Source organism: Lonchura striata, chromosome 35, assembly GCF_050655825.1.
Source record: "Lonchura striata isolate lonStrDom1 chromosome 35, ASM5065582v1, whole genome shotgun sequence".
Classification (NCBI taxonomy): domain Eukaryota; kingdom Metazoa; phylum Chordata; class Aves; order Passeriformes; family Estrildidae; genus Lonchura; species Lonchura striata.
Window position 1 is genome coordinate 8,481,746 of NC_140737.1, and position 17,618 is coordinate 8,499,363.

Genomic DNA, 17,618 nt, shown 5'->3' on the forward strand with positions numbered 1-17,618 from the left:
AGCTGCCAGCTTTTCTGTCCCCTCCCCTCTCATCCTGCTTCCTTTTGGTCAGCTCTTCAACCCTGTCCCTCTCACAGCAGCACCCAACAAACCAACCCGAACAAATCCACACCACAAATGACACACAGAACCAACAAATTCCATTCTTTCGCTAGATAACCTTTTGGCTTCAGCAAAATATCACCTCACCTCTCACACCTCCTCTGGTACTGTTCTCTTCTTACTGATGTCTAAGTTCTAGATCAAAAAAGATATTTGCAGTTGTGTGGGCCTTGGTTTCCCTGTCTCAGAGTAAAGGACATCCTAAAATTGTTTCCCATGGAGTCTGATGTAAATTTGTGGATTTTACTTACTCCATGAGTGCTCACTCAGTGCCCCAGAGCTCTGTGACCACATGGGCACAGGGCTGTGCTTAAAGTAAGTGCTGCCTGGCATTCTGGAGAAGGAAACCTGGAGAAATACGTGCCAAAAGAACAGCTTGGCTTGAGCCTGCTCTGTGTGGCCCAGCAGCTCTTGATCAGCTCAGAGCAGAGGTGGGTGAGCCACTGTTTGCCCAGTGTGGGCTGGGCAGACGTGCTCACCCAGCACCCGTACTTCACTGGGGATCAGTGTAAGGGATCCTTCACGACCGTTCCTCCCAGCAGCTGAACCTCTCCCTGCTCTCTCTCGCCTCTCCAGCTGTCGTCAGTTCCTCCGAAGCAGAACTTGCTTCAGGTTTCCCCACCAGATGTGGTGTTTCAGGGCTTTGTCGCTCATGAGGTCTCTGAAATGGTGGTGTCTCTCATGAATAAGGACAAGGTAAGTGCTGGGGGCTGGAGCTGTAACAGTGTGCTGGAAGAGAAGAGTGGTGTAATTCCCAGAGTGTACAGCAAAGCAAGTTACCTGCTGCAGCACATCCACAAGAAAACGTCTCAGCACCTTTGTTCTGCAAGATGGTGGAAATCTTCTTGTGCTGGGAATTCTCCCTGATCTTGGCCATGTGTTGATGGTATCCCAAAGGAGTTGCCTTCTCTTGAAAGCTCTGGATTGATAGGAATGTTGAGGGCTGTACAGTTCTTACCTGCTCTCATGCTTTGCCTTGAGTGTATACCACATCCTGTGTCTCCTAGATTAATCTTGGCTCCTCTGCCTCTCTCAGCCTGTTTGGCTGCCTTTGTGCAGCTCAGAGCCAAAGCTCAGGGGCTGAGCCCTCTCCACTTTATGCTGGAATCACTTTTCATCACTGGCACTGGCACTGCAGGAAGTGTGTTCTGAAACAGCCCTGGGATCAGGCTGATGTAGCAGAAGCAGCCAGAAGCCTTTAGGTGCCACTTTGGGCTCCTGCTAGGCTTCATCCAGCTCTGCTCAGGTTTTCCAAAAGAAACTTGGAGCTCTGCTTTCCCTTTGGAGAACCACAGCATATCTAAAGCCATGTGCTCCTGGAGGTTTTTACCTTCACTTGAAATTGTGATTGTTTTGCAGTTTCCCAAGAGAGTTGAGAGGGAAAAAGGCGAAAAACATCAGCAGTTGTGTTCCACTGTAAAGAGGAAAATGGAGACCATTTGCATTTCAGTCAGGAAAACATTTTCTCAAATGAGCCTTGTGCCAAGAGTGGGCTGGTGGCAAGAGACAGGAGGGAGTCAAAATCATCCACTTTAGACTTCTTGAGAGCATTTTGGTGCTCGGGGGTTGATATCTATGTGCTAGAAAATGCATGTTTGCTGTGTCTGTGTATCCCAGAGGACAGAACCTGGCCTGCTGGCTGCAGGCGGGAATGCCCAACAGCCCAGCTTGCCTGCACAGGCAGCAAGAACCCCTGGAGAGCCAAGACTGGCTTTTAATTCTGGAACCACACTGTGAGTCAGTGCTGGTCATGTTTCTCCAGGCAGAAAATGCCTTCAAAGCCCATAGTCAGTAGGCACAGCCTGTCTGTGTTTCTGTCACTTTTGGCCAGCTGATTGCTCTCATGGTTTTATGATTCTTCCTTGCTGCTTTACTGCCCATTTAAATTCTCCTTGCCATCTCCTTGTTTTAGGGGTTGTCTTGCTGTGTTCCTTTTGCTTTTCAGGTTTGCTTTTATTCCCAGTAAGGCCAAAGTGTTTGGTCTCCTCTCTTGCTGGCCTGCCTGCATGACTGTATCCCCAGAACTGCCCTACCCAAACCTCATCTGCTAGAAGGGAATTTCTTCCTTCCCCCAGGATAATGTGCTGTTTTGCTTTCAGGCAGCACAAAATCCCTCTGGAACACGACTACTGCGTGGCTGTGTGCAGGCAGGAGCCAGCAGGTTTTTTGTTCTGGTTGAATATGCAGATGACTTGGTTCAAGTGCTCTGTCTCCATCCTGCTGGTGATGACCTGCTTGGCCTTTCCTTCCCACCAGGCACTGCCCGACTGCCCCTGGCCAAAATGCTGGACCCAGAAGGGATTTGGGTTCACCCTCAGGAATTACGTGCCTGTGGCTCCACAGCTGAAAGTGCTTTTGGAAAAGGGGTCAAGGAGGGATTCACCAGGGCACGGACAGGTCTCCTCTTGTCCTGTTTCCATGAGTGGCAAAACAATCGTTTCATGTCTTTCCTGCAGTTGCCTGAGGTGGTGAAGGTCTCCATGGAGAGCTCGCCTTACTTCCAGCTCGCGGGCTCCAACGACGCGTACCGTGTTGTGACGCCGGGTGTGCCTGCCCCTGTGCGCATCCGCTTCACCCCCGGCAAGGGCAAGGTGAGACTGGAGGAGCCAAAACACAGAATTACCTCCAAAGCTGTTGTTTTCCCTGCTCTCCATGCAGCCCCATTCCGTGCTGTGAGCCTGGCTCCAGGCCGTGGGCAGGCAGCCTGCAGCCAGTCACAGCTTGGCTCCTGCTGTCAGGCAATGCGCCCAGGCCTGACAGGCTCTGCTTCCCCCCCTGCACATTCCTGAGCATCCCCGAGGAAGATGCAGGGGAGCAGCGAAAATGACAGAGGTGTGTTGATAGATCTTTGACCATCTCTAGGTACAGTGGAAGGGATTTCATTGTTATGGAGAACACTAGAGGAACAAAGAGGTCCGAGAGCTTTCCTCCTTCCTGACTGGCAACAGCTTCCCTGCCTCACCCTGGGCTGGAGCAAAGACGGTGCTTTTTCACACCCTCTGTTCTCCAGCCTTGCAGCTGTGCTGTCCCAGAGCACAAGTGACCATGATACAGCTGCAGGGCCAGGGCAGAGGATGAGCTGTGCCCGTGAGCCCGGCCTGGCACGGGCACACTGGGCTCTAGGTGCCCTTAGCCAGCAGGAGGTTGGTGAGCTGCAGGGGACTTGGTCACCTGCCTGAAAGAGCTCATGTAGGGCAGGCACGACCTGCAGGCAGAGCTGTGACCCCACAGCAGTGACACTGCTGTGCCTCTGCCTTCATGCCTGTCACAGTGGTGGCTCTGTCAGCTGGCACCCATTCCGTGCCAAACCTGCTTTTTTGGGGAGGTTTGAACACTGGTACTGGGGCCCTGGCAAGTCTGATCTCAGTGCTGTGATCTGGAGGCTTGTTCACATAGAAGGGTTTGGGACGTGGCATGGAAGGGGGAAGCCTTGCCGGGAAGCAAAGGGAGGCTCTTTCCAACAGCATGCTGCCATCTCTTAGCGCTGTTCTTCCCCTGACTTGGTTGGACAGGCAAAGTTAGAAGGCAGGTCTGAGCCAACCCATGTTTCTGCACCAGGCCAGAGGTGCAGGAGCTCTTTGGGTGCAGCTGGTTTCTCATCTTCTTTTTGCTGATTAGAGTCACTTTAACACTTTGTTCTCTTCTCAGACAGTGGGACTATAGAAACCTAAACAGGAATGTTCTGTGTTCCCTAGCTCCATGCTCCTTAGAAGGGACTTAGGAATTATTTAGCATCATTAAAATTTAGAGTAAAATTATGGTGGCCTAAGGATGACCCAAGTGACACAAGAGCTTAATGCCATTGAGATAGGTTTTGCAAAGTGCGCTGGTGACCTTAAAATGTGACATATTAGTAGAATTTAGCATTCATTTTAGGGTGGAATAGGTAAATCGATGCCCTTGAAGGGTTGTAGGTTTTTCTTCTGCCATGGGGATGGCACTAAATGTCCTGTGCTGAGCTAGGTTCCTTTCTGGCAGGATTATTCCCACGAGTTAGTCTGCACCACTGCAAGGGAAAGGATAGTTGTGCCAATTCGGGCCATTGGTGCCCGAGCTACCCTGGAGTTCCCTGACCAGCTGGACTTCTCGGAGTGTCCGGTCAAGCACAGCAGCCAGAAGACTCTGCTGGTTCGTAATGTCAGTAACCGGGCAGTTCACTACCAGCTGAGCACCCAGAGGTGAGGCTCTGTCCTTGTGCAAAACCCCTTTGGGTGGTACCAGGGCTGGGAAAGAGGAACAGCAGGAGCCAGAACATTGCAGCTGCTGCCCTCTCTTTGTGTTGCAGTCCTTTCTCCGTGGATCCGGCCACGGGAACTGTGGGCGCTGGTGACACCGTGCAGGTGACAGTGGGATTTCACGCGCTGACGACCGGTGACTATTCCGGGTCTCTGTGCTGCAACACAGGTGAGTGCTGGGCCCTGCACGGGCACAGAACAGTTCTGCACCATCGCTCACTGTTGTCCTGTCCCCCTCCATTCCCTCTAGAGGTCCCTCCCCTGTTCAGCTTTATCCCAAAGAAAACAGAGAACTCCTTGGTGTTTAGGGGGTTGAGAAAGTGGATCCCCTCTAACGGGACTAAGATTTTTGGACTCTTGTTTTGCTGGGAGTTGCTGAGTGGAGGAAGGAGGATCCCTGATTCTCCACTACCGTGTGGCTATGCCTGGGTGAAGTTTTGTTTTATTCCTAGGTAGTGCTGTATGTGAGGTGTGAGGTTTGCATCAGACTCTCTCCAATGCAATGTGTTTCTTGCACACCTCTGTCCCATATGCTGCTTCTCCACTGGCTTGTCACAGACCCTATTTCTATACTGCCCTTACAGATATATTAGTTCTTGTCTAATAACATTTCCAGGCCCTCGAGTTCCTGTTTGGTGACAAATCAAGATAAATTTTTCCTCGTCCCCATTTCCCAGGCCATTCATGCTGTTGCAAACCTCTCACATCTATCTCCCATGTGATTTCTAGACTGAGGAATCCCAGTCAGTCTTCATATAGAAGCTGCTCTGTACTTATTAATCTTCCCTTTGTCCCTTTTTTATTTAATCTGAAATGCTCCAGCTTGGTTTTTGAGATCAGAACAATATAAAATATTTCAAGACTGATGTGGCTGTGGGTTTGGACAGGGAGATGATGATGATTTTCACGGTGTTCATTTTGTAGTGGTTTGTCATATTGCAGAGCCAGACTGGTTGTGTTTCCTCACCTGTGTCCCCTCCTGCTGTGGGCCATCACTTCACTTTTGCTGCCCACATGCCCCCAGGCAAATTTTCTTGTCAGCAACAAGGGATCCAAGGGATCAGGAGAGACAGGAGTCCCCTGGGATGCCCAGGGAGAGCCTGGGCAAGCCAGGACTGAACAGGGCTCCTCAGCGTCACCTGAAGGACTTTGATGCAGAAATCCTGGTGATCTGAGTGGGTCACCAGAGCACATCTGACAAATCTCACTGCACATACTGTCACCCTGGGGCCAAATCTGCACAAACACTCCCAGAAATAAGGTGTTTAAGGAGGTCCCCAGGACATCCTCACGCTGTACACACAGAGCTGTCAGGATGTGATAAATGGACTGATCCATGGAACTGCTCACTCAGCTGAAAACTGTGACACTTTCTTCTGTGACCTGTGGTTTGCTTTGTTCCTCATGCTTCCATCAGCCAGTGAGCTGAGCAAAGACTCCCCGTTGCTTTGTTCCAGGTGAAGGAAGTACCCACACAGAGCTCCACGCAGAAGCTGTAGAGCTCAACATCGGGTTGAGCACAAATTTCATGGCGGTTGAGACGACGTTCATCACCATGTCAAACCACAAAACCATGTTCATTGAGAACAGGAGTAACGTCACAGCCCACTTCCAGTGGAAGGCTTTTCCTACCGAGGAAGGAGAGAATCGAGAGAAGAGGAGGTTGGTCTGACATTTCATATCTCATTTCAGTGAGATACATGGCCCAAGACTAAAACTGACGTGTGGCCTCAGGGGGTGTTGGTGCTTTTGAATGGTTTGGGCCAAGTAAACCATGCCTGGCCCTAGGGTGTGTGTCCCTGCTGGCTTCAGGAGCTCAGCACTGAGCATTCCAGTTTCACTTAAAACTCCAACCAAGGGTGGCATTTTGGGAAGGAAAGGTTAGTTGCAATGACTCAATTTCCTCAAGTTCTCATTGGGCTTTCGCCTCTCCAATCTTCTTCCTACATGACCTGGCAACATCCTTAAACAGCTCACTCTCTTTCCAAAGGTGATACACCCTCTTTTTTCCCCTTAGATCCTTCAGAAGGTCCTTGCCCATCCAGGCTGGTTGTCTTCCCTGCCAGCTTGTCTTTCAGCACAGAGGGACAGTCTGTTCCTGTGCCTTCAAGACTTCTTTCTAGAAGTATGTCCATCCTTCCTGGACCCCTTTGTTTTTAAGGGCTGTTTCCCAGGGTTCTTGCCAAATCAGCCTCTTGAACAGGCCAAATCTGCCCTCCAGAAGTCCAGAGTGAAACTTTTGTTGATGCCCCTCCTTGTTTCACTGAATATTGAGAACTCCTATTATTTCACAGTCACTGTACCCCAGACAGTGGTGAAGAGATGAAGTTCATTTAGTTATTAGGGAATTTCCTGGTGATATCCTGTAAATGGGCCCCAGGGAGGCACAGACTTCCCTGTGGAATTGATCCAGTCGATCTAAGGGCCCTCAGCTCCCCTTAGAAGGGAATCACCTACTACCACTACCCATTACACTTCTTTTCTTCTTAATTCTTGAGGCTGTGATCTGTCTGACAGACCAAGTGCAGGATGGAATCCTGTACAGGGTCAGGATGGAATTTTATTGCCTCCCCAGGAGAGGCCCATTCCCATTCCCCACTGTGTCCTAGGTCTCCTCCTTCTGCCTGATCCCAAGAGGGGCAGAGCTCCTCTGACTCCTGCTGAGTTTCTCTCAGGGTTGGAGGTGTGTAACTCCACCACTTTATTTCTGTGTCACTCTCCCTAATGCTCCTCAGCCTTCCCACTTCTTCCTTAAGCTCTGCCACTGGGCAGAGCAGATCCTTCAGCTGCTCACACCACACACAGGTGTCTTCTGCACTTCCTCTGCCATTAACACCAGGCTCAGACCCTCCCTGCAGCCAGGGGCCTGGACAGCTGTGCCCTTCCTGGGGGGTTCTCTTTGAGTTAGTGCACTCCTGCTGGCAGCAGCAATGGCTTTTCATCATTTGTAAGCCATTGCTGGGAAAAAAAAACATAAAGAAGAAAGAAAAAAAAAACAGGCAAGCACCTCACAACCAGCAAAAAGACACAACCCTCTGCACAAGGAGGGTGGGTGGCTGCACCTTTTCTGCTCAGGCTGCTTGTGCAAACTACCACACAAAAACTGAAAAAAATGCTGGGCCAAAACTGCTGAAACAAAACTGCTGAGCCAAAACTGCTGAACCAGAACTGCTGAAACAAAACTGCTGAGCCAAAGCTGCTGAAACAAAACTGCTGAGCCAAAACTGCTGGGCTAAAACTGCTGAGCCAAAACTGCTGGGCCAAAACTGCTGAGCCAAAACTGCTGAACCAAAACTGCTGAGCCAAAACTGCTGGGCTAAAACTGCTGAGCCAAAACTGCTGGGCCAAAACTGCTGAACCAAAACTGCTGAGCCAAAACTGCTGGACCAAAACTGCTGTGGCAAGCCCCTGGTTGCTGAGGGCCCGGTTGCTTGCAGTCCCCAGTCATTTTAAATTGCCTGCAAAGAACCAGGAGATTGACCCTTGCCCACCTGAATGGCTTTAGTGCCCTGGGCTTCTTGGTTTTCCACTGTTCTCCATCTCCTTACTCAATGTCTGACTTCCATACAAGCTCTGTGTGTCAACAAAAACCCCATGACCTTATCTGGCTACTTCCCTGGGCTCTTTATTTCCATTTTTCCCCACTTCCCTGCCTCAGCCTGGACCCCAGGTGACCTGCTTTGCCCTCAAAAGCAACTCGGTTGCCCCAAGTAAACTTCAACCTGGTTTTGGTTTTGTGGGGTTTTTTTTCCAATTACATTTGTTTTCATGCCAGTTTGTGTCCTGGACTGCCACCAGGACATTTTGTTCTCCCTTACTTCCAGTCTTAGGCAAGGCCACTGTCCTGCTGTCAGAGCAGCTTTTGAAATCTCAGAGCCAAGAGGACTTTTTAATGAGAGGACACAGTGCAGGATCCTTTCCCTCTCAGGACATTATACTACCATGCACTGGGATGGGACCCAAAAAGCTCTGGGTCATGAAAAGGCCTCTCCAGGAGTTTTCTGTCTCCCTCCTGCACAGCAAAGTCCCCTCACCTCTCAGAGCTTCTGTTTTCATGCATAAAACCTTGAATGTCACTGAAGGGGTGTGGTGCCTGAATTTATCCATTTCCTTTGGAAGTGCTGTGGGATGCTCTTGTGAAAGGCAGAGTAGGGATCAGGGCAGGTCCAAAATGGCAGAAACAAAAAGTGACGCTGGTAACACGTAGCTGCAGCCCAGCTTCATCTCCCCTTCCCAGGGAAGTTCTGCTCCATGATCTTTATCTGCCTCCCCTGAGCAGCTCAGTGGTAGGAAAATCCACTTGAAGTGCCTGGTCGGTTCTCCCTCAGTTTTGGCAGAGGCTTTGAGCCAGGAAGTTTTCTCTGGCTTTGGAAACATCTCCTGAGCTTGCAGGTGTGGAGTGAAACGATCTGCTGTGCCAGTGAACAGCAGGTTATCCTCTGATTCATGTGGGACCCCATGGCTTGGGGTCAGCCCTTGCTGGGGAGCTGCTGCTGCTCCTCCCCAGGTGCTTTGCTCTCCTGCGCTCACACTTCCCTCTGCAAATATGTGGCTTCTTAAACGATCTGCTGGCCTTGTCTCTCCTGTGGCTGCAGGCAGTGTCGTTTTCTGCGGCCGTGGTCAGAGATGTCGCAGGAAAACTTAACGGAGGAAGAAACGTCGGAGTCAGAGATGAGCTCTTGTGAAGAGCACACGGCCCTCCTGAGCAACACGGTCCTGGAGGAGATAGCAAAGGTGCAACAAGACCCCATGCTGTTCTCCGATGACATTTTCTTCATTGAGCCAGTGGTAAGTGATAGCTGAGAACCTCATTTTCCTCCTTCCCCTCTTCCTCTTCCTCCTCCTCCTCCTCCTCCCCCTCTCCCTCCTCCCACCCGGATGTGGTCACTCGCAGATCCTCAGCTGGCCCGATGTGCTGGGAGGGAGGACATCGAGTTTTGGTGCAGCTGCAGAGCTCCCTGCTGGAAGCATTTCTGCCCTGCAGGTTCAGGGCAGGGCTGGGAGCCTGACAAAGCCGAGATCTGCTGCCAGGGCTGGAGCTCAGGGGCGCTCCGTGCTGTCCTGCAGTGTCCACAGGGAGCAGTTCTTGTAGGCAGGGGCTCAGCAGAGGGTGTTGGAGCTCTGCCAGTTCACATACTGAGCTCAAGCTTGCCATGGTTAATCATAGAAATGCCCATCCCCACCTGTGACCATGCCTTGCACTATTTCTGAGTGTCCCTTCCAGTGTCCTCTGGGAGCTTGGACACAAGGGTGGAAGGTTTAAATGGGCCTTTTGAGTTCTCCTGCACACAGGGACAGAAAACATTTTCCTTTTCTGTTTGTGCAAGCAAACCCCCACATCCTCCCAATCAGCCAGAGCCCTGATTCTGAGTACTGAAGATGTGAGAGATGATGAATGCCTGGTGTCTGCACAATGCAAAATCCCTTCTCATCTTGGAGTAAACCCCAGAATAATCCCCACTGCTGCTTTCTTTCAAAAAAGGTTAAACGAATATTTTTATTTCCAAGGAAGGGGATCATGTTCTCTTCTTGTGAAGAGCCATGAGTGCACAGTGGCAGTTGCATCCCGCTGTAGCTGACAGCAGCATGAAGTGACCAAGGGCTTGTGTCAGAGCAGTAGGAACATTGTGGAGAGTGGGAGCTGATCAGCTGAGCACCAAGAGCTTCCAGCAGTGTGCTGAGCTGGGTTTGGAGTGTTTCCTTGAGCTCCTTGTGCTGTTAACTCATCACTGATGCTCTAAACTAAGGCTTGCAGGACTGTGGTTGAAAACAAGAAATGTGAAGTTTGAAGATACATGTTTTGCTGTCTCTTTCTGTTTTAGGAGGGAGAAATTGGGCCAAATTGTTCGGCTGAAATCAAGGTGACCTTCAAACCCATAGAGGCACTGGAGTACCGAAGTGTGGCTTACTGCAACATCTCAGGTCCAGCTCCTTTCCCCTGCTTCTCTCAGCCTCAATGCAGCCATGGTGCAAGCCTGAGCCCACTGGGCTCCCCTGTAACTGCTGGGAAGAGTTCCTGGCCAGCAGGGCAGTGCTGGCACATCCCCACTGGCCCTGCAGCTTCCAGGGAGTCTCCTGTGCAAGGCCAGGGCTCAGAATCCTGTGTCTGGGTTCCTGATCCCAGAACAACCCAGACAGTGCAGGGAGAGGTTTTCCTGCCATGGCTTTGCCAGCATTTCCTCACAGGCCAAAGAGCTGCAGAGCAGAACAGCTTTAGTGAGCAAGCACTGAGCCCCTCTAGGCCACTGACCTCCAGGATGGTCCATTTGACATGGCTCCATCATCAGGTGGTAGGAGCTGAGTTAGAAATGGGCTTCCTGACCCTGGGTTGCTCCCACTGCCCAGGCACCACCAGACCAGAGTGGCTGAGCCCAGTGAGCCCAGGGTGTTTGTGAAGGAGCACCCTTGGCCAGCACTTGCCTCTGTCCCTGTGTGGGAATTGTCACCTTGCAGCTCAGTCTGTGGAAGTAGAACACGATGCTGAGTGCCAGAAGTTGAGGATTTTGGCAACAAAGCCGTGTGCTACTGGGCCAGGTAGTTTGGCAATTGCCAAACTCTGTATGAGCTTTGTGCCTGCACTGGATGGATTTCAGAGCTCCTCTGAGTGCATGGGAAGGAAACCACAGAGTCATAGTAAGTTCAGGATGGAATGGACCTTAAAGGCCTCTGGGCAGGGACACTTCCCACTAGATCAGGGAGCTCCAAGCCCATCCAGCCTGGCTTTGAACATTTTCAGGGCTGGAACCTCCACAACGCCCCTGGGGAACCTGCTCCAGTGTCTCACCACCCTCACAGTAAAAAATTCCTTCCTAATATCTAACCTAAATTTCCTTTCTTTCAATTTATACCCATTACTGCTTGGCCTGCCACTACAGGACCTCAGAGGTGTTTGAAACTCAGCAGACTAGTGGCTAAGATTGGAAACCAGCCTAAGGAATGGGTTAGAAATTGCAAGTCAGCCCCAAGGGATATCTCCTGAGGGAACAGAAGGGTCCATATCTTCTCCTGCAGCATCAGGAGCTGGTGGCATCCAGCTCAGAGTCAGGGACTCGCACTGAGGCAGCCTGGAAAATGCAGTGTAACAGAGGGAATTATTGTACTGAAATGGACATCTCTCCCCAGGCTGTGAGAGCAGGCTGCCCCTGCGCCTCAGAGGACACGGCAAAGGACCCCTGGTTGAGCTGAACTGTCGCAAACTGAACCTTGGGAACGTTTCTGTCAACACCCCCTACGTTCATGAGGTGAGAGCAGGACTTGGGATGGATCCTGATGGCTCCTGAGGCAGCAGCAAGCCTGGGTGTGACTTACTAAAATATGAATATCGATCTAATATCGATATCCAACTGAGACGGACAAAAACTCTCTAGCAGTGTAAAGTTAGGAAGTGTATGTTTATTGCATCATTAGACAACTCACGAGAAGGTTATTTCCATTTTGCTTTCTTGCTGCTGCAGGTGCAGCTGATTAACCTAGGAGCTATTGATGCTCCCTTCACCTATATATCTTCAAATGCAAACGTGGGCTTCTACTTCAAGTTTGCACCCAAGGAGGGCGTCATTGCACCAGGTGGGACCCAGACGATCCAGGTCTACTTCAGTGCCACCGTGCTGGGGACGTTTGAGGAAGAATTCCAGTTCAGTGTGGCTGGATCTCATAGGTTTGCACTCCTGACTATCAAGTAAGGACTGTGGGAGCTTGGTGGGCACATCTGTGGCTGTCTCTGGGACATCTCCCTCATTTTGGGGCTGAGCAGAGAAAAAAGGTGTTTCCTGAGGTTCTGATCTCTGCTTTGATCCTGGAATTGCCTTAGTGTGAGGATGCCTCCTGCCCTGTGTGGGTACCTGGGAGCTGGCACAATCCTCCCTGCAGGGATCTCCCTCTGCCGTGGGCCATGGCAGGCAGTGGGATGGATCAGCTTTGGGCAGTAGCTGCTCTGGGATGTCCCCCCGAACAGCCAGCAAGGCCCCCAGGGCTTTGGAGGTGGCCCAGCCTGGGTGATTCTGCACCAGCAGCAGTGTTTGTAAAAATTCCCATTAATAATCCATCCCAGAGGGGCAGCAGCAGCCCCACCTCAGCTCTCATGGCCATGCTGTGAGGCACGAGCCGTGCTCCCAGCTCCTGTGCACAGAGTGCTCTGGTACCTCCTCTCCACAGCCGGGAAAGGGCTGATGTGGGACACAGGAACTGCAGCAGGAACTGTCCCAAGGACAGGCGTGTCATCCTGTGGGCTGGAGCCATGGCAAGAGAGAATCCTGGCCAGCAGAAGGGAGAGGGGCTGAAAATAGGGGAGGCAGAGCTCAGTCCTCAGCACCACAGCAGCATGAGGGCTTGTCCCTGCTAGCCTGAGCCATGTGCTGCTAGGATCCTGTAGGGTAAGCAGGAGAGCTGGTGCTGGCTGCTCTGGAGCTTTTGGAGCTGGGAGCTGCTGTTGGGAGGCACTGGGTCAAGGCAGTGAAGGAATGAAAGCAAACTGCAGTCGATTATACCAATGAGATAAGGGAGATGGAATAAAAAGAACAAGAAAGTTATTACTTAGCAAGAGAAAAGTGGTGAGTAGGTCTGCCCATAGTAGAGAAACAAGTATGCTGGATTTGTTTTTAGAGGAAAAGTGCTGGGTTTTTTTACTTTTGAAATCAAGAGGGAACATTTCACCATCAAATAATTGTTTCTGCTCTGTCCCTCCCCCAAACTGCTCATGGGGTGTTATTGCACAAGCAGCTTTCTCCTTGAGCAAGGGCAGGTGTCTCTTGTTGAGAGGTGTAGAGCAGAGCCAGTGGCAGTCCTGTGAATACAACAGAAGGCACAGCTGGTCCTTGATTTTTAACCAAAAGGCAGAGTGGGCATCAATTGGCATCAGCCATGAAATAAACTCATGATGTTGTGCAGCTCCAAGTGCTGATTTCAGTGGATGTTGTGGCTTTTGGAGCCTGTCTGCTGAGTTTAAGGACAGGTGAGGTGGTGTGCTAGATTCAGGACACCCCTGTTTGGTTGTTTAAGCTATTGCTCTTGGCTGTGCCAGCTGGTGCACTGCTGACAAGCTGGTCCTTTCCTCCAGGATTCATCTGCCCACTGTGTAGAACTGTTGCTGCTCTTTTCAGAGAGTGTTTGGGGCTTCCCTGACTTCATGTCTCAAAATTCTGTAATGATTGTGTGGGTCAAAATCTCCTGAGAAAGATCCTCCATGGGAGCAGCAGTTGCAGCTAGGGAGTAGCAAAGCAGCAAAGGTTACAGAAGTTTGTGGGGACACCTTTATGTCCATCATGTTACAGATGGGGAAACTGAGGCACAGAGCCATGTCTGGATGTGTGTTCAGGGTCCTTCATGGGACCACCAGCAACCAGGGGGCTTTTCCTGCCTGCCCTGTGCCCAAAGCCCCATCAGTGGCTGTTGGCCACTGGCCACTTGGCTTTAGCTGCCTCCTGTCCGCAGGGGCACCGTGCTGAGCACATGGTGGGGTGTTGATTTCAAACCTGCCCTGACACCAGGTTTTACACCCCCGAGCCACGACAGCCAGACCTGTGCTTGAATTCCCTTTAACCAAGCCATCTCCTCCTCTGTCCTCGCCACGGCAGGGGCAGTGTCACCGGACCAACTTCACTCTTGGATGCCATTAAGCCCAACTTCCAGGACATCTCCTCTGGTGAGTGTTCCCTGGGCTGGGACACAGCGTGGGGGATCTGTGCCTTCCAAAATGGAGCACTGGAACATAAAAGCATCCCTCACTCATGGTCTGCCACAGCAGCCTCTTCAGGGTGTGAACTCCAGGGCTGCTGGGTGCCCCAGGTAGCATTCTGCCACTGTGAGATCAAATAGAACCAAGGAATAGAAAGTCATTTTTTTTGCCACTGTGAGATCAAATAGAACCAATAGAATAGAAAGTCAGTTTTTTTGCCAATCTGAGATCAAATTGAACCAAGGAATAGAAAGTCATTTTTTTTTTGCCACTGTGAGATCAAATAGAACCAATAGAATAGAAAGTCAGTTTTTTTGCCAATCTGAGATCAAATAGAACCAATAGAATAGAAAGTCAGTATTTTTGCCACTCTGATATCAAACAGAACCAATAGAATAAAAAGTCAGTATATTTCCCACTGTGAGATCAAATAGAACCAAGGAAAATAGAAAGGCAGTATTTTCTGATGTCCCTGTCCTGGTTTAAAAGACAGATGTCTGTCAAGGAAGGCGGGAATCTTCCTGGAATGGAAAGATGACCCCTTCCCTCCAAATTATTATACCTTGGAAATAATGGGGCTTCCAGGCAAAAATATGGGAAAGGGAATAACAATTCTTTACTGGAATATATCGGCACAAACAACAACACAATAACAGAAGTTTCCGAGAGAGGGAGGAAGGAAGGAAGGAAGGAAGGAAGGAAGGAAGGAAGGAAGGAAGGAAGGAAGGAAGGAAGGAAGGAAGGAAGCTTTCTTGAGCTGCTTCTTCCCCACCCTTATCACTGCTGAGGCACTTGTTGCGTTTTGAATAAATGAAACAAGAAAGGCAACAGTAATCACAGTGACCAGAATGGGTGTGAATTCATGTCACTCACTGCTTATGTATTTTGAATACAATGGGAGTGTTGGCAGACTTAACAGGGAATTTTGCAGCTTGAATTCTCAGAGTAAATGCTGGGTCTGGGTGCACACTCATCCCTGAGAGATAACTGGTGCTGGTTTGAAGCGGGTGAGGGAGCTCCTCCCCATCAGAGAGAGAGAAGCTTGCAGTGTTCAGCAGGGCTAGGAGTGGGCATTTTCAAGGCTGCAGTCTGGAATCAGTGTCAAAGGGAACTAAGTGAGTCATGCCATAATTGGTGCCTAAATGGACACTTGTGTCCTTTTCCTAGGCTCTCCCAACACCAAGACCTGTTGCCTCACTGACACCTCCCTGGTGTTCCATGATGCCCTTTGGAGAAAAAACTGCTTCCCAAATCTGCAAATCCAGCCCAGCACCCTGGAGTTCGTGGGTGGCACTGAGGGAGTGCGCTCTCTGGAGATGACCAACTGCAGCCTTCTTCTCACCAAGTACCACTGGTCACTCTGTTGGGACAGCCAGGCGGACAAGCTGGGGTATGTGCACCTTTGCCCTCTCCTTGAAGCTCTTCTTCCTGGTGCCCTGCTTGTACTTGGCAAAGAACAAAGCTGTTGGCCTAGGATCTGACAGACTGCTTCTGGCTTTTCCTTGTTCAAATAACACTGACCAGCCGTGGTCAGCCTGGATGCTCAGAAAAAAGGTTTTCCACCAATTTGGTGCTGCCTAGCCCCCACAGGGGTTTCCCCTGGGAAGGAAAGCTGGGGTGAAAGCTGATTTCTCAGACCTCTGTGGCCTGAGGCAATGTCACCTTGATGAAGGCTCCTAGTCCCAGCTCCACAGTGCTGCTGGAGCCCCTTCTGGCCCCTCTGCTTTGGGATGGGTCCTCTCTGCAGGAGCAGCTCTCTGCTCCTTGCCTTCCTCCCTCGCACTGTGCTGCAGGATGCCCAGAAAGTCCCAACACCAGAGAAAAGCTACCTGGTGCCTGGGCTGATGCTGAATGTCTGTTACCTTCCCTTTCCTTCTTTGCTGAGACAACTCCTTTACTGCCAGGATGATTTCCCTCCCAGGGGTCAGCTTTCAGCACACACCTTGGATCTTCACTCCCTTTTTTTGTGACCCGTTACTCGTTTTGACTTTTCCCCTGCAACATGTCCCTGGTGGGTTTTGTCCTGTTTGACAGCAGGACTTGTTCATCACATCATCTCCTATCCCTGCCTCCCTCAGAGTTTCTGCTTTAGAGTGAAAAATATCATTGTCTGGGCAACTGGGAAGTTGCTTCAAAGCATTCATTAAAACTAAAGACAGTGGAACAGATGATTAGGGATCTCTTGGGGGTTATGACGAGACTGCCCCTCACCCAGAAATTAAACCCAGCCTTAGGTAACCAGCTACAAAGCTAAAGGCAGTGATTACTTGGGGAGCAGGTCATTACAGGCCCTGAATGCCTGTCTGGGGATGGAGCATCCAGGTCGTGTTTGACTGTGTGGGGAGCACTTGCAGCTCAGCAGGGTGACAGGCAGGCACGGCTCGACTGTGTCCCTCACGTGGCATTAGAAACACAAGCAGAGTTACCCTGAGCACCTGCCTCAATTTAAAATGGGGACTGTGACCTGAGTCACCTGGGAGTGTTGGAAAATATCAACCAAGCCCCCCAACACTGTCAGGGAAACATTCCTGATAAATTCCTGGTGGAGCTTCAGAGTTTCTGGCATTGGGCACTGGGGTTTGCTGGGCTGGCTCCTCACTGGCCGGGTCTGCCCCTCGGTGCCTCAAACCCCACCTTCCTGCTTGCCTTCTGTGTCTTTCCCTCTCCCACTTTTTGCATCCCCACAAGCTGTTAATCCCTGTCCTCTGTAGGTGCTCAGTGCAAGCAGCTGCAGCTGCTGTACTGCTGCTGCCTCGGCATCATCCCTGGGCTGCCTTTACAACAGACCTGCTCCAGCCTGGATTGGGAAGGGCTGGATCAAACCATTTCTCAGTTCAGCACTCCAGCACCCACTCAGGGGCTGCATCATGAGCAGGAGCTGCTCGTGCAGGTGTCCCTCCCTCCTCCCTCCCACTGCAGATCCCTGTTCACATTTCTGTTGTTTTCCAGATATGAGCTTAAGCCACCTAAATTCAAACCCCAACCACCAAAGGAGCAGAGAAGCTCCCGTTTGGATTACTCAGCATATAGAAGGAGATTCAGGATTAGAAAGGAGGAGGCAAACAGTGTCCTGAAAGAAGCACAGGATTTCACCCAATCTTTAGGAACAGAGGTAGATTTTTTTGTACACACACTGCTTGTGTTGCCTCCCCAGCTTGCCACTGACAAGTCACGCTCGTGCTGACCTCCCTTTTTGCTGCCCTGCTGTCCTGTGCCCCTGTGGGTTGGGCAGCAGGGCCCGTGGCTGGGTATGGGGTGTGTGAGAGGGAGAAAGAGGAGAGTTTTCCTTGGAGAAGCTCACTCAGATCCTACAGACCTGTGCTGAGTGTGGGATTTTTGTGCCTGGTTTTCTTCACAATGTAAGATGAGACTTTTATCTGCATCATCATGGTAAGATCTCCAGCTTCCTTCCCAGAGCAAGCTGAGATGAGTCCTGATCTTCACCTACCCTTTTCCCAGCCCAGCCAGACTACCTGTTTCCAGGTGTCTACTCTCACCCGAGAGCTGGTATTGCACTGGTGGCCCTGAAGCCGCCTTACAAACTGAGGCTTTGCAAAGTGGCTGTCTCCCTCCTGGCATAGAAAATGGCTTGTTTTTCAGGTGCCACC

General features: G+C 50.8%; 1 protein-coding gene and 1 long non-coding RNA gene across 2 annotated transcripts in view; both read left to right on the forward strand.

The window, feature by feature from the left end:
* Positions 1-17,618, forward strand: part of LOC144246964 (uncharacterized) — a 712,254-nt gene that overhangs the window by 211,879 nt on the left and 482,757 nt on the right. The gene's annotated exons all lie outside the window — the stretch shown is intronic.
* LOC146764351 (uncharacterized) lies at positions 12,015-16,727 on the forward strand. Its single transcript, XR_014950943.1, has 3 exons — positions 12,015-13,287; positions 13,910-13,977; positions 15,178-16,727. It is a non-coding gene; the product is annotated as an uncharacterized LOC146764351 (long non-coding RNA).